We start from the raw sequence: 15285 nt of genomic DNA, 5'->3' as shown, positions 1-15285 counted from the left end.
CAGTGTCTGACTCCTCCAGCTAATCCCATTTGTCTGAGAAGAACCATATTTATTCAACTTGTTGATCAAGTAATCATCCAAATATAACACGAATATCCGTCCTTCTGTCCCTTAACCTGGCCGTTGGTGCACATATCCCTGAATCCCCCGGGACGTAATTATGAATTTCAGAAACAATGTGCAAAATGCACGGCCCATGCTTTTCTTTACATCACGGTTGTGGGTCCCATTTGGATCCTTAATGTATCAAGAGCTGGCACTGTGAAGCTCAGAAACAATGAAATTGTGTGTCTCTGGCTGTTCACTTCCTGGTGTGTCCCATGTGGTGCTCCATGGTGGACAGGGGTCCCAGCAGCTTTGCGACACGTCTTTGAACCTTGTCGTGTGCCTGTTCACTGAACATCTGTGTTTGCCCTTCTTGGCTGATCATGCGGTCAGTTACATGAGGAAGCCCCTCTCGTATTATTGTTAAGCACCAGGCATCAAACTTGTAACTGAGGGGCTTCTGACCGACTCCGGTTATTGGAAAGTGAGTGGAAGAGCAGGGAATGGTTTTCGGGAGGCTGTGCTATGAGCTGCCTCAGACATTCAGGGAGACCTGTGCATTTGGTGACCCAACTCTGAATGGACCATGGGGACGAAACTAACAGCATCTGAGTCTGTAACATGAACAACAAATGGAGCAGAAGCTGCAGAGAGGGGAAGCTCTGAAACCACTCAATGCGTGTGTCTGGAGAAAGGGATCTGCTGGATCCACCTCGGGTTTTCCAGGAACAGCTTCCCAAGCTCCACTTAACCCAGGAATCGAGTTTGAGGGGACACTGATTGAACAAGCAGTTGGTCACAGAGCCATGTCACCTCCTTCAACACGACCTGCAGCTTCACACCAGGAGGAGGGCGGTGCTATCAGTGTCTTTTACGGTCACAGTTTTGTTCAGCTTCTTTTTTCCTGAACTTTCCAGGCAGGAGTGGGTGACGGCTTCATCATCCCTCCGATCTCAACCTCAGTGTCATCATTCAGTGACAGAGGATATATTTGGTGGATGAGAGCAATAGGCCTACTGGGAACATCAGGCAGCAGGCGAGCAGGGTGATGGAGCAACACTTGCCATGTCTCACTGGCTCAGAGTGAACCCTCCAGTACACACGGTGTCACCAAGTCCTGTAATCCCTCTGTATTTCAGTAACATACTGCCTGCCGTTCTTCCTGGAAGAAAATGACAGGTTATATATGACGTTAAATCCCACCTGCCAAATTTTTATCCATTGATTAACCATTTACAAACTCTATAACTTCCATTGATAATTTAATTTCCTGCTTATATTATTTCCATTGGCAAACTTATTTACAGTACATTTGTTCCACTTCTCTAGATCATTGATATAGATGGTAAATAGTTGAAGACCCTGCACTGGTCACTGTGTGACCCTACTGGTTACATTCTTTAAAAATTATTATAACTGAATTATCCGGAGTGCCTGCTTTCTGTTTAATAACCAGCCCTTCCCCAGTCCTGTGTTCCCCCATTCGAAGGGCTTAATAAGGACGAGGAACATCAGTCAGCAATATAAGCCCCTCCAGTCTGCTCCACCATTGAATACAATTACGGCTGATGTCAGCCTGCTCCACCATTGAATACAATCACGGTTGATGTCATCTCGGTCTCAGTCCCACTTTCCGGCCCACTCTCCATATCCCTTCAGTTACTCAATATCCCAGCATCCACTGCACTCTGGAACATTGAATTACACAGATTTACAATCATCTGAGAGAAGTTCTCTCATCACTGTTTTAATTCCACTCCTCTTATCCTAAAACTATGATCTCTTGTTTAGATTTCCCCACATGAGGAAATACCCAATGCATATCGACATTATCAATCACCTTTGGCATTGTCCAGACCTCAGTGACATCTCCTCCCATTTTTCTAAACTCCAGAGAGTATAGACCTGAACGTTCAATCTCTCTTCAGAGGACAAACTCCTTTTCTCTGGAATCAGTCTAGTAAACCTCTTCTGATCTGCCTCCATGGTAATTACATCCTTCCTGCAATCAGGATACCAAAACTGTAAACAGTACTCAATTGCGGTCTCACAAATGCTTGGCATTATTGCAGCAACAAGTCCCTCGCTTTATAATCTATTCTTTCAGAAATAAATGCCAAATTTGCAGTTGCCTTTCTCTGCTATACCTGCATATGTATCTTTTGCGATATGGATGAGGATACCAGATCCCTCTGTACCTTAACACTTCGTAGTTTCCCTCTGTTTGAATAGTAAGTAGCTCTTCTGATACACCGACCAAAACGGCCATATACTTTTCCTCGTTTCATTTCATCTGACAAATAATGGCCCAACCTATCCGTAACCATTCATTATACTTTCTCACTTGAGTCACTGTATTCTGAAAAACTGATTATAGTATGTCCATCCCCTCAAATAAGTGATAGCATTGATTGCTATTAGTTGGGGTCTGGGGACTGAGCCCTATGGTATTTTTTGGAAACAGAAAATGAACCAGTTATTCCATCTCACTGCAATTCTTTGCTTCACAATCCTATATCCAAGCGAATAAATTACTTCTAACCATATGCAATCTTATTCTGCAGATTAACCATTAGTGCACACCTTATTCAATGTGTTCTGCAAGTCCTGATTTTACATCTCTCAGGATCCCCAGTACGCAGCTTGCTTGTCACATTCTTAAAAACTCAAATAAGTAATGAAAATACGATTCATCATTTGTAAAATTATGTTGATTCTGATTGATTGTGTCTTGACTCTGCAAATGGCCTTTCATTTATTCCTGAATAATCGATTTTAACAATTTTGTTACATTCCAGCAGTTTTCTCATTACTTTATATATCATCGTGAAGGTGATAAGCTTGCATTCTCACCTCTCTATGTTCGCTTCGTTCCCTCCAATCCTGTATAATTGTCACATGGTGTGACATGACCTACTCTGGTTGCTGTGTAAGAGGCATGAGTGGCTGAAAGGACTCATTCTCTTCCCTGTGCACAAAATCAATGGGCTGATGTCAAAACAAAAACAAAACAAAACATAGATTAAACCGAGTTGAACCAAGGCAAATTAAATTAAATTACATGAAGTTACAACACCCAGCATAATCTTGCCAAAGCTCCCAATCACTGGTAGCATGAGTTGCCATACCCGTATTTGTTCAGAATTATTCCTCTCAGAGGCCCCTGGGCCCCCAGACACAGCCCTCACTTTTACACAAATGCACTGACCAATATAGCCAATAAAACCATGTCTATATGGTTGAAATAGGGCCGCCATATCCTATAACAATGTTCCTTTTTCTGGTGCCCATACTCGTAAGGAAGTCCAGGACATGGGCTCCATAACACTATGATCAGAATCCTGGGAGATTTCCTGGAACCCAGTTCATCAGAATGTTCTTCCTCGCACAAAATGAAAGAATACGAAACCATTTCTTCCAATGCAATTCCAAAGAGGGAAGGTCCAGCGAACCCAAGAGGAGGGGCACCAGAGTTGCCTTGACCTCGGTTCCCAAAACCCCTTCCAAACTCTTGCTATAGTGCACCAATACCTACGAAACTTGTGGCATGATCACAGGTAATAAGTAAGAGCACTAACGTGTATTGTACATTTGGGCACATTTTTGAAACACCTGTCTTAAATTTGACAAGCTGCTCTGGTGTCAATTAAACCCTGCGGAGTACCTTAAACTGCATAGCCTACGTCCTATTGCAAATTGAAATCTTGCTTACGGTCTCCCAAACATCTTCCCACTCCTCTGGTGAGATCTCCACCCACACTTCCTGAGCCCAGATTCCATAGAGCCGCTCTATATCCTTTGAGATACTGTCTCATAATAAATGATAGAGGGTGCTGACCGAGAGAGCACCTGTGGACCAGAGCACTCTTCTCTCAATTTCCGACCTATGGGGATTAACCATTAATGTAGTCTTTTTTCCTGTATAAAATTCTTTATCTGAAAGTAATGAAACCGGCCCCTCCAAAATAACTCATATTTCTGGCTCAGCTACTTGAAAGCCATCCTGACCACTACGTCAAATAATTCTCCCAAACAGGAATCTCCTGTCGGAAGAGATAGGAGAGGTCTTGAACAAGTACTTCTCTTCAGTATTTACGAACGAGAGGGACTGTATTGTTGAAGAGGAGAGTGTGAAACGGACTGATAAGCTAGAAGAGATATCTGTTAGGAAGGAAGATGTGTTGGACATTTTGAACAACTTGAGGATAGACAAGTCCCCCGGGCCTGACGGGATATATCCTAGGATTATGTGGGAAGCAAGAGAGGAAATTGCAGTACCGTTGGCAATGATCTTCTCGTCTTCACTGGCAACGGGGGTGGTACCAGGGGACTGGAGAGTAGCGAATGTTGTGCCCCTGTTCAAAAAAGGGAATAGGGATAACCCCGGGAATTACAGGCCAGTTAGTCTTACTTCTGTGGTAGGCAAAGTAATGGAAAGGGTACTGAGGGATAGGATTTACGAGTATCTGGAACGGCACTGCTTGATTAGGGACAGCCAGCACGGATTTGTGAAGGGTAGGTCTTGCCTTACAAGTCTTATTGATTTCTTCGAGGAGGTGACCAAGCATGTGGATGAGGGTAGAGCAGTGGATGTAGTGTACATGGATTTTAGTAAGGCATTTGATAAGGTTCCCCATGGTAGGCTTATGCGGAAAGTCAGGAGGCATGGGATAGAGGGAAATTTGGCCAATTGGATAGAAAACTGGCTAACCGGTCGAAGTCAGAGAGTGGTAGTAGATGGTAAATATTCAGCATGGAGTCCAGTTACAAGTGGAGTTCCGCAGGGATCAGTTCTGGGTCCTCTGCTGTTTGTAATTTTTATTAATGACTTAGATGAGGGAGTCGAAGGGTGGGTCAGTAAATTTGCAGATGATACAAAGATAGGTGGAGTTGTGGACAGTGAGGAGGGCTGTTGTCGGCTGCAGAGGGACTTAGATATGATGCAGAGCTGGGCTGAGGAGTGGCAGATGGAGTTCAACCCTGCCAAGTGTGAAGTTGTCCATTTTGGAAGAACAAATAAGAATGCGGAATACAGGGTTAATGGTAGGGTTCTTGGTCAGGTGGAGGAACAGAGGGATCTTGGGGTCTATGTACATAGATCTTTGAAGGTTGCCACTCAGGTGGATAGAGTTTGTAAGAAGGCCTATGGAGTATTATCGTTCATTAGCAGAGGGATTGAATTCAAGAGTCGTGAGGTGATGTTGCAGCTGTACAGGACTTTGGTTAGGCCACATTTGGAGTACTGTGTGCAGTTCTGGTCGCCTCACTTTAGGAAAGATGTGGAAGCTTTGGAGAGGGTGCAGAGAAGATTTACCAGGATGTTGCCTGGAATGGAGAGTAGGTCATACGAGGATAGGTTGAGAGTTCTCGGCCTTTTCTCGTTGGAACGGCGAAGGATGAGGGGTGACTTGATAGAGGTTTATAAGATGATCAGAGGAATAGATAGAGTAGACAGTCAGAAACTTTTTCCCCGGGTACAACAGAGTGTTACAAGGGGACATAAATTTAAGGTGAAGGGTGGAAGGTATAGGGGAGATGTCAGGGGTGGGTTCTTCACCCAGAGAGTGGTGGGGGCATGGAATGCGCTGCCCGTGGGAGTGGTAGAGTCAGATTCATTGGCGACCTTTAAGCGGCATTTGGATAGGTACATGGATGGGTGCTTAATCTAGGATAGAAGTTCGGCACAACATCGTGGGCCGAAGGGCCTGTTCTGTGCTGTATTGTTCTATGTTCTATGTTCTATGTTCCTCTGGTCTCCCAAAGCCGAAAGCCATAATCCATCAGCCCTAGCTGGGATCCTACTAATCCTACAATGGGAGTAAAAGGGGAAGTTTATTTCTGTAAATTGCCCTCAATTTGTCGCATCATTTCACAGGCTTTAACTATGTTAAGGGCAATTGGATTTCTGCGATGGTCCATAACAGTCCTCATCTTGTCCATGAACAGCAGACTAATGAGGGGGCATTTTGCTTGCGATGCTTCAAGCTCAATCAGCCACATCCGATTGCAGGGAACTTAGTTTGCATTTGTTAAAGTCCAGAAAATTCACACCCTTCATATCCTGCAGAAGCTGCAATTTGGTGAGCTTCATAAGTGGCCACCTGTGGTGCAAGGTAAACAAGCTTAACCAACTTTAAAGCCTCCATAGAACCGACCTGGAGAGCATCAAAAGGACCATTCGCATGGGATAGAAGAAACGAGGAAGTACATTCATTTTAACTATTCTACCCAACCAGGATATTGGAATATCTTCCCAGAGCCGAAGGTCCTGTCTTATCTTCTCGAGCACCTGCACGAAGTTTGCTTTATATAATTGACAGAAGGCTGGTGTGATAAAAACACCTAAATAGAGGAAACCTCCTTGTGACCATCGGAAAGGGAATCGGATTGCACCCCCACGATCAGGTACTCGAATAACACCCCAACAGGCATGGCCTCCGATTTCATAAAATTGATGTTATACCCCGAGAAAGATCCAAAGAAATCAATCACTTCTATTAAACGGGGCAAAGATATCATCGGGTTAGTTAGAGAGAGAAGAATGTCGTCTGTGTAAAGGATCTGTTATGCCTTCCTGACCCTAAAACCCATTCAGTTATATTGGGACCCCTCTGGGTGGCCTCTGCCAGCGGCTCAATCACCAATGCAAAGAATAACGGCTGCCTCTGCCGAAGCTAAAATTATACCATTTTCCCTAACACCATTAGGGAGAACTGCTGCTGCTTTAGCGTCACTATATAATTCTGCCATCCACCAGGCAAAGACACCTCCAAGGCCAAACAGTTCCAAGACATAAAAGACATATGGCCACTACCCCCAATCAAATGCTTTCTCTGCATCCAGCGAGACTACCAAGCTTGGAATCGAGCTTGTTGCCACACCGGAACCATATTTAGCACTCTCTGAATATTAATCGGGGACATGCGACTCCTAATAAAACCTGTCTGGTCCTCTTTCACAATGAAGGAAAATATCTTCTCTAGCCTCAACGCTAGAACTTTCGACAAAATTTCGAAGTTCACATTTTTAATAACAGTATAGGTCTATACGAATAGGCAATCCTCTAGTGCTTTCCCTCTCTTGAGAATAAGAGAAATATTTGCTTCTCTCTGAGTTCTCTGGGTATAACATCAATTTTATGAAATCGCAGGCCATGCCTGTTGGGGTGTTATTCGAGTACCTGATCATGGGGGGGGGGGTGCAATCCGATTCCCTTTCAGATGGTCACAAGGAGGTTTCCTCTATTTAGGTATTTTTATCACACCAGCCTTCTGTCAATTATATAAAGCAAACTTCTTGTAGTCCTGTCTACAAAAATAATTGAATATATCCAACATTGGCCCTGCCATCATTCTATGAACTCCTTATAAATCTCACTCCGCAAGCCATCTGTGCTGGTCGATTTTCCACTCTGGAGCTGCCTTACCGCATGCTGTTGGATTGTCAGAGGGGCATTCAAAAGAGACTCCTTCTCTGAAGTTACACTTGGGAGGTCCAGGGTCTTAAAAAGGACTCTGTCTTCACCAATCTGTCTGCACAATCCTCTGACTGGAGCAATCCAGAGTAGAACTTGCTGAATGCTGCATTAACCCTTTTCGGATCGCAGGTGATAGTACCAGCACCCTCTCTAATGGATGCAGTAGATTTGGGCACTCTTCTTTCGGGCCAAGTGCGCCTTCTCGGTTTAGCACCAGACTCGAATAACCGCTGTTTCGCAAAGGAAATCTCCCTCTTTGCTTTCTGGGTGAGCACATTTTTTCTGAGCAACCCGGAGGGCTGTAATCTCCTGCAACTTAGTTACAGAAAGTCTGTCAAAGTATGCTGTCTCAGCTGCCTTTAGCTAAGACTTAAGCATACGCGACTGCTTTCCCTTCTGCCGCATCCGAGTCACCGAACAAGAAATAATCAAATCCCTTGCATAGGCCTTGGCAGTATTCCAGAACACTGACAGATTACTGGCCGTACCCAAGTTAACGTCCCAATATAAACTTAAATTCCCGCAAAAAGTGCTCAATGAATTTGCTATCTTTCAGGAGGCAAGGATCCATGCGCCAGTGCTGTGAGCCTGTCCCATCTCCATCAGCCTGAACATCCACGTACACTGCTGCATGATCAGAATTTTGCAAAACAGCATCGAATTTTTAAAGGCCAATGGCGCAAAAAATATGTGAATCCTGGTATAGCACTTACGTGGGTTAGAAAAAAGGTGAAAACCTGACCTTCAGGGTGAAGACATCTCAAACGTTCACCAACGCAGCTCCGTGTTCAGGTCCACCAGCTGCCTTGATGGCTGGGAAATACCCGTGAGAACCCTTGACATCCTCGCCACTTTGGGATCCATAAGTCGGTTAAAGTCTCCCCTTTAATGGTACGATGTTCCCCAAGGATCATCAACCTGGAGGGCACAACCATTAGAAATTTGAGGGGGGCAATATTATACAATGTTCCATATTCTTCTCCATGTATTAAAGTTTTAAGGATCAGAAACCACTCACGATCGTCCTTAATTTGGTCAAACAACTGAAGCAGAAGGTTTGTATGACTGAATGAAGCTACTCCTCTACTTTTTGAATTAAAGGATGAAATAAACACCAAGCCAAACCTTCCCTGCTGTAACTTTAAGTGCTCCTTTTCAGTTAGATGTGTTTCTTGTAGCAAGGCTCCACCAACACCTTCCTTTCTGAGGCTTGAAAGTATGTTTTTCTTTTAATCGGTGAGTGACTCTCCTTAACGTTCCAGGTGCACCATTTAAACGAGCGGTTAGCCATAGTCATCTGAAGCAGCCCATGACCCACTGGGAGAAGAACCCCATTTATAGCGCGCCAAGTGAAAGCAGTAAACAGTTCATACAAACTTGAAAATATTACTACAATAACATCCAAATCAAAACTTCTAACAACTATTTCTACAATAAACCAACATATAACACAAATAAGTGGAGACTTTCCCCCTTCCTGCAGTGGGTGTTCATATTACCCACCAATCTCCCATGGCTCATCCTAGCTGAAGCTGCTCCCCAAACCCAGGCAAAACAAAGTTTTAAAAAGTTGCACGCATCTTACAACAAGAAAATTCAAAGTGGGAATTCAATCCGTCCCATCCATACTTTGACCTGAGGCAGTCCTGGTAAAACAAAATGTAACCGACTCCACCATTCCAAACTCCCTTTCCCATTCTGAGCTAAGTGAGAGAAGCGAAAAGCAAATGATAGAAAAACAAAGGATAATGGGAATGGAGGAAGAAAGGAGAAGAGAGAAAAGGGAAAAACTGGGACATCCACATACTAAAAAAAAACGAGGTAAACCAGGCAAACCCCAGAGAAATCAAAGAGAACAGAATTGTCCATATTATTTGAACCAGCCAGTCTATTTTAAGGTGTACAGGAAGTCCTTTGCGTTTACCGGTGAGTCAAAATTAAACACAGACCCTCCCCATGGCTGAAACATAAGATTGCCGAATATCCTAACAAATTATTCACATCACTCAGCCTCCATTTTACCTTATCAAAGGCCTGCTTCTTGCGGACCACAGCTGTAGAAAGGTCTTCGAAAAACATAATTCGTGATCCTTTGTAGATCAGAGCCTATGGATCTTTCCCCAGAGCTCGAGAAGCTGACAGCACTTTTTTTTCTCTCTATGTGCTGGAATTGCACTTGGACCGGGTTGGGGCGCTGGTCTGATCCAGGCTTGAACACTGCGACCCGCTGGGCCCACTCGACGCGCACCCAGTCTGCCCTGACTTCCAGCTTCAGATATTGTATGAGCCATTGCTCCAAGAAGCTGACGAGCTAGCCTTCTTCTTCTCGTTCCTGCAGCCTGACCAGGCTGATGTTCTTCTGATCGTCCCGATTTTCGAAGACGTCGGCCTATTCTATTAAGGCCGTAACCTACCACTCCAGGGCATGGACCCGACCCGCCGAGGATTTTGCCATGGTTTCTGAAGCCCGTGGTCCGCTGTTCCATCTCAACACTGCACGGCCCGAGACTCTTCGTCTCCTGGTCCTGCTTCTGCAGTTTCCAGCCTGGTTTAGGTCTCCTTCATCGCTGAATCAATCTTCTCTCGCAGGCTCTGAACTCCAAGACCAGGCTCTACTCCACAGATAAGTCTCCTGGAGCGTTTGCAGAGGCTGAGGTCACAGCCGCAGATGTATCCATTGCTGCTGTGTCCTGCTGGTTGTGATTCTCGTGGTCCTTTTCCCTGAGTCACTTTCCTTACTCACATAATGTGGCAGAGAGCAATACTGAGAATCAAAAACAACCAATTTTATCACAAAAGGGAAGAAAGAGAGGGTGAATGATTCACTTTATCTGGCTTCAGGTGCAGAGCTTTTTGAAATGGTTTGAAGATGTTTTTTGTAGGAGCAGACAGTGGAGAACTACTGGATTTTAGAAAGATAGATATTCAAGTGGATGTTCAAGAGCTCAGAAAGTGAATAGTAAATAAAATTGAACTAACGTGGTTCGGGGTGACTTTTGGAAATGGAAAGGTAAAAGTGAAGTTGGCCTTCAGTTAGCGGAAATTGGAATATCGAAGTAAAGGCGTTCTGCACAGACTGCATGCAGTGTGGATGAGATTATACCTGTGTTCTGTACTGTTTCAAAGAATGAGAGGTGATCTCAGGGAAACTTAGAAAATTCACCCACAGCAGACTGACTCATACAGGGGAATGAACAAGTGCAGCAGGCAAAGTTAGGGGGAACCCAAGATGTTCTGCAAAAACATCAAGCAGAACAGAATAACCAGGGAAAAATTAGGACCCATTTCGAAACCAAGGGGGTTATCATTATATGAAACTGGAGAACATTGATAGACTGTAACACGAGAACTTCACATCTGTTTGATTTGGGAGAAGGAAGATGCAGGTACAGAATTCAAGAAGATGGACTGGGAAGCTCTCGAACAGTTTGATATAAAATGCAAGTTGGGATTGATGATTTTGGATGATGTAAAGTCCAAATGTGTTTATCGCAGGATGCTGTTGGAGACAAGAGAGGAAATGTCCTGACCTAAATGTTTAAGTCGAAACTGACCACACAAGGGAGGCGCTAGAGGACTGGAGAACAGCTATGTGGTCCCAAGTTACTGGAAATAAGGTAGAAATAGACCGGTATCTGGTGGTGTACCACAGCGAGCAGTGCAGTGTATCTAATTATTTGTGGTATACATAAATTATGTAAGTGTGAATGTGGAGGGGGTGGTCGGGGGTTGGGGCTGACAGTAATAAGTAATTTTTTGTTGACACAAAGATTGGCCAGGTGGTTGGCAGTGAGGAGGAAGGCCTTATGTTACAGGAATATACAGGTGGAATAGTCAGATGGTCAGATCAATGGCAGATGGAATGGAACCCTCATAAATACGAGGTGATGCACTTTGTAAGAAGTAACCAGACAGGGGAGAATTCAATGAATAGCTGAGCACTAGGGAGGTCAGAGGGTGTTTCTTCACATATCCGTGAATGTGACTGGACAGTATAATAACCAGTTAAGAAATCACACGGGACTGTAGGCATAGTGTTCATTCATCGAGGCGACATAATTTGAGTTAAATATGTCATTGGTTAGGCTATGAATAGAATATTGTGTGCAGTTCTGGAAGCCATATTACAGGAAGTGTTCTGGTTTATCAGTAACATCAGAAGCTATTGGGGTCACCACAGAGTTGGAAGCTTCAGTGGAAGTCTCCTGGCTGCAACTCTCTAAATTTTCACTTGATTTGTTTTCCCTCCTCGATTGTAGAACTGCATCTGAGAATCTGTGTCTGATCTTTCCTTTTTGCCAAGTACATATTTTTTGCGATATTACTGCATCAGAACACTTAATTATTAATAGAGGCTAGGCCAATGCCTTCAAATATTCTTGAGGAGCTCTGCTGTCGTCCATAACACGTGACTCCTTCTCTTTCCGTGTAATTGGTTGGAGGCACAAAATGGGCTATCTCTACACTTCTCTAATAATTTAATTAAGCTGAATGACTTCCTTATATTCCTGTGAAGCCAGCGTGAGGCGCTGAATAATCTCTTCCTTTTAACTGTGGAATTGTGCACTGTCCAGCAGCACTGTTACATGAATGTTACCGATACTTCCAACAGCACAAGCCTTACTGTTGTCCTGGTCTTGTTGCACATGGACAGAGACTATTTCAGGAGATGAAGGGGGACATTTTTCCTGAATATTGTGTGATCGTCAGTGAACACCACCACTTCTAATCTTATGATGGGGTCAAGATATTTATGAAGCAGCTGAAGATGTTTGTGCTGAGGAAGCTACCTTGAGGATCGTTTGCAGACATGTTCAGGACTGCGTGGACATTTGTCCTCAAACCACAATCATTGTGCTTTATGCTTTAAATCACTCTAACCAGGGAAGTTTACAACTCATTCCTATTAAGCACAATCCTGCTCTGGCTTCTTGAGACCATCCTTAGTTAAATGCTGCCTTGATGTCAGGGCCGGTCACTCTTCCCTGAGCCCTTGTGTTCATGTCTTTTGCTCATATCAATAGGTCACAGTGTGGGGGCAAGGAGTGCTATTTGACCAGAGTTGAGGGCTATGAAGAATTAGACATGAAAGAGGATATTAGACCTTATTGTGGGTGAAGACATGCTTGCGGGGAGGGGTGGGGGAATGGTGGTGGGGGTTGGTGGTGTCGTGGCGTGTGGATGAATGACATATCCCTTTTTGTGGCCTTCTCGCATTCTATTATTGGAAAGTAGAGGCTGTTCATTTCCTGGAAGGTCTGTTATTGAATATTGCCAGATTGTCTGGACCATCTCTGGGTGAGGAATGGCGGCTGTACTCACAGTGAAACTGGGTCTACAACTTGACCAACAAACGAAGCTCAAATTGCAGAAAGGGGAACCTCGGTTATGAGTGATGAGGAGCCTCTTTCATACCACAGCAGGGGTTTTCCAATTACACTTTCTAAACAATCCCAAACAGGGTTTGACAGTTTTGAGGGGCTGAATGGTCTCCTCTATTTCTGTGAAAGGGGTAGCTAGCCTCTAATTGCTCCGGTCTTGCAGGCTTGATGGGCTGAATGGAACACAGAAACATAGGACTGAGGAGCAGGAGTGGGTCATTAGGCACTTTGAGCCTTCTCTACCAGGGACTAAGATTGTGGCTGATCAGGTTGTGGTCTCAGCTTCACTTTCCTGTCTATGTGCCGTTATCCAAGAATCACTTCTCTGTCCAATATTTAACTAACTCAGCGTTGAATAAATATAAACAAAGAGACATCACAAACTTGTGGGGAAGAGAATTGCCTGTTTAGAATTTCTGCTCATCCCTCTTATCGAGTCATATAGCATGCAAATGTGTAAGTGCTGACCAGACATCCCATTATGATCGAATCTGATTTAAGATCATTTAACTCATATTCCTCTAAACCTCCTTATTCAGATACCCAGCAAGATGCCAGACTCCACCACTTCCTCTGGCAATTAATTCCACATGGACACCTCCCCCTGTATGAAAGCATTGCGTCTAATTTCTCTCTAAAATATTTCCCCTCGTACCTTAAAATAGGCCTCCAGTCTGAAATTCAATCCTCTACCAACCTCTGTCTCCTCCCTTCAATCTAATTTGTATTCACTTGGCGTCGGTGCACTGGTTCCCATGTGTCCTATCCTTTCTGACTTGCCGAATATGCAGAACATTGTCTATCAACTTGTTCTAGTCTGTATGGAAAACATCTACAATACTGCCTTCATCAATCTGCTTTGTCACCTCTTTAACAAACTCAGTCAAATTAGTGCGACACGATTTCTCATGCAAAAAGCCATGGTGACTGTCCCCAATCAATCCTTGCCTTTGTCAATGCATGCAATTGGCTATCCCTCAGAATCCCCTCCAACAATTCACCCACCACTGATGTCAGGCTTACTGGTTGTTGGGTAACTGAGTTCCTTGGGTTGTTAGGTAACTGCTTTCTTTTCTACTGTTACTCCCCCATTGGTCACAGCAAATTATCGGTGTAACCAGGTTGATGATATGGCCAATGTTATTGGTCTCACATTGGGTCAGGGTTATCCTCAGAAGAGGTCAGGTTGATTTCGTTCATTTGTTAAAATAACAAATTCATGACGAAAATAAGGTTCCTCAAACTATGATGGAAAGGTGAATGTCAAATAGAATATAAATTACAAAAATGTACATTGATATTCCCATTTCTAAAATTACTGAGGAGCACAAACACACAGACACACACACAGATGCATACACAGACAAGCACACTCAGACGCACTCAAACACACACACAGACATGTACACTCAGGCACACTCAAACACACAACAACACAGACACAAAAACACGGACACACACAGACACATGCACATACAAGTATACGTACAAGCATAGACAAATGCATGTGCCGTTACTGTAAATAATTAGAGCAGAAAAAAGGCCATTTGGCCTATTCAGTCTACTGAGCTATTGACCATGGCGGACATGCTTTTCAAGCCAATTCTCCTGCCTTCTCACAACAAGCCTTGATCCCAGCTTCAAGCATAACTTATCTAGTTATATCCACATGATGCTAATGTGTCTGTGTATACGTGTGGGTCTGTGTGCATGTGTTGTTTCTGTGTGTGTCCCAGTGTCCTGCCCAGTGCTCCATGTTGGAGGGTACGGTTTTAGCAGTTTTGAAGCATATTTTTATAACTTGCTCTGTGCCTATCAATTGAATGTCTGTGTTAATCACTCTCTGCTGCTCAGGTGGTCAGTAACATGAGGAATCCCCACAACTGTTAGTGATTCAGACCAGGCTTCTCATTTGCACTTGACTAACATTTAACTTGACTCTAGTTTTTGTACGTTCGTGGAAATGCTGGGGATGGTTTCCTGGATGTTGCGCTTTAAGCTACTGTGGAAATTCAGGAAGACCAGAGGCCTTGGTGACCCAACTCTGGATGAAACATGGTGACTGTAGTTACAGCATCTAGATCTGAAACATGACCAACAAATAGAGGAAAGGCTGCGGAGAGGGGAATCTCTGTAAAATGGAAAGAAGGAATGAAAATCAGATCAGCCATGTTTTTGAAGAATGTTGGAGCAGGATTGAACGGCTAGCTCATGCAACTTATTCAGATATTTCTGTTAGTAACAAGCCAATTTCCCTTTTTTTTCCTAGTATCCCAGACTGGAGGGTAGTGTGTCAAATCCCCCAGTTCCTTGGGAACAGAAATCTGGTTCCTCACAAGCCTCCAGATTTCTCTGTATCCCAGTCTCGAATGGCTGAGTGAC

This window comes from Chiloscyllium punctatum, chromosome 12, assembly GCF_047496795.1.
Source record: "Chiloscyllium punctatum isolate Juve2018m chromosome 12, sChiPun1.3, whole genome shotgun sequence".
Lineage (NCBI taxonomy): Eukaryota > Metazoa > Chordata > Chondrichthyes > Orectolobiformes > Hemiscylliidae > Chiloscyllium > Chiloscyllium punctatum.
The sequence above is the reverse complement of the archived record's forward strand: the minus strand, read 5'-3'. Positions refer to the sequence as shown.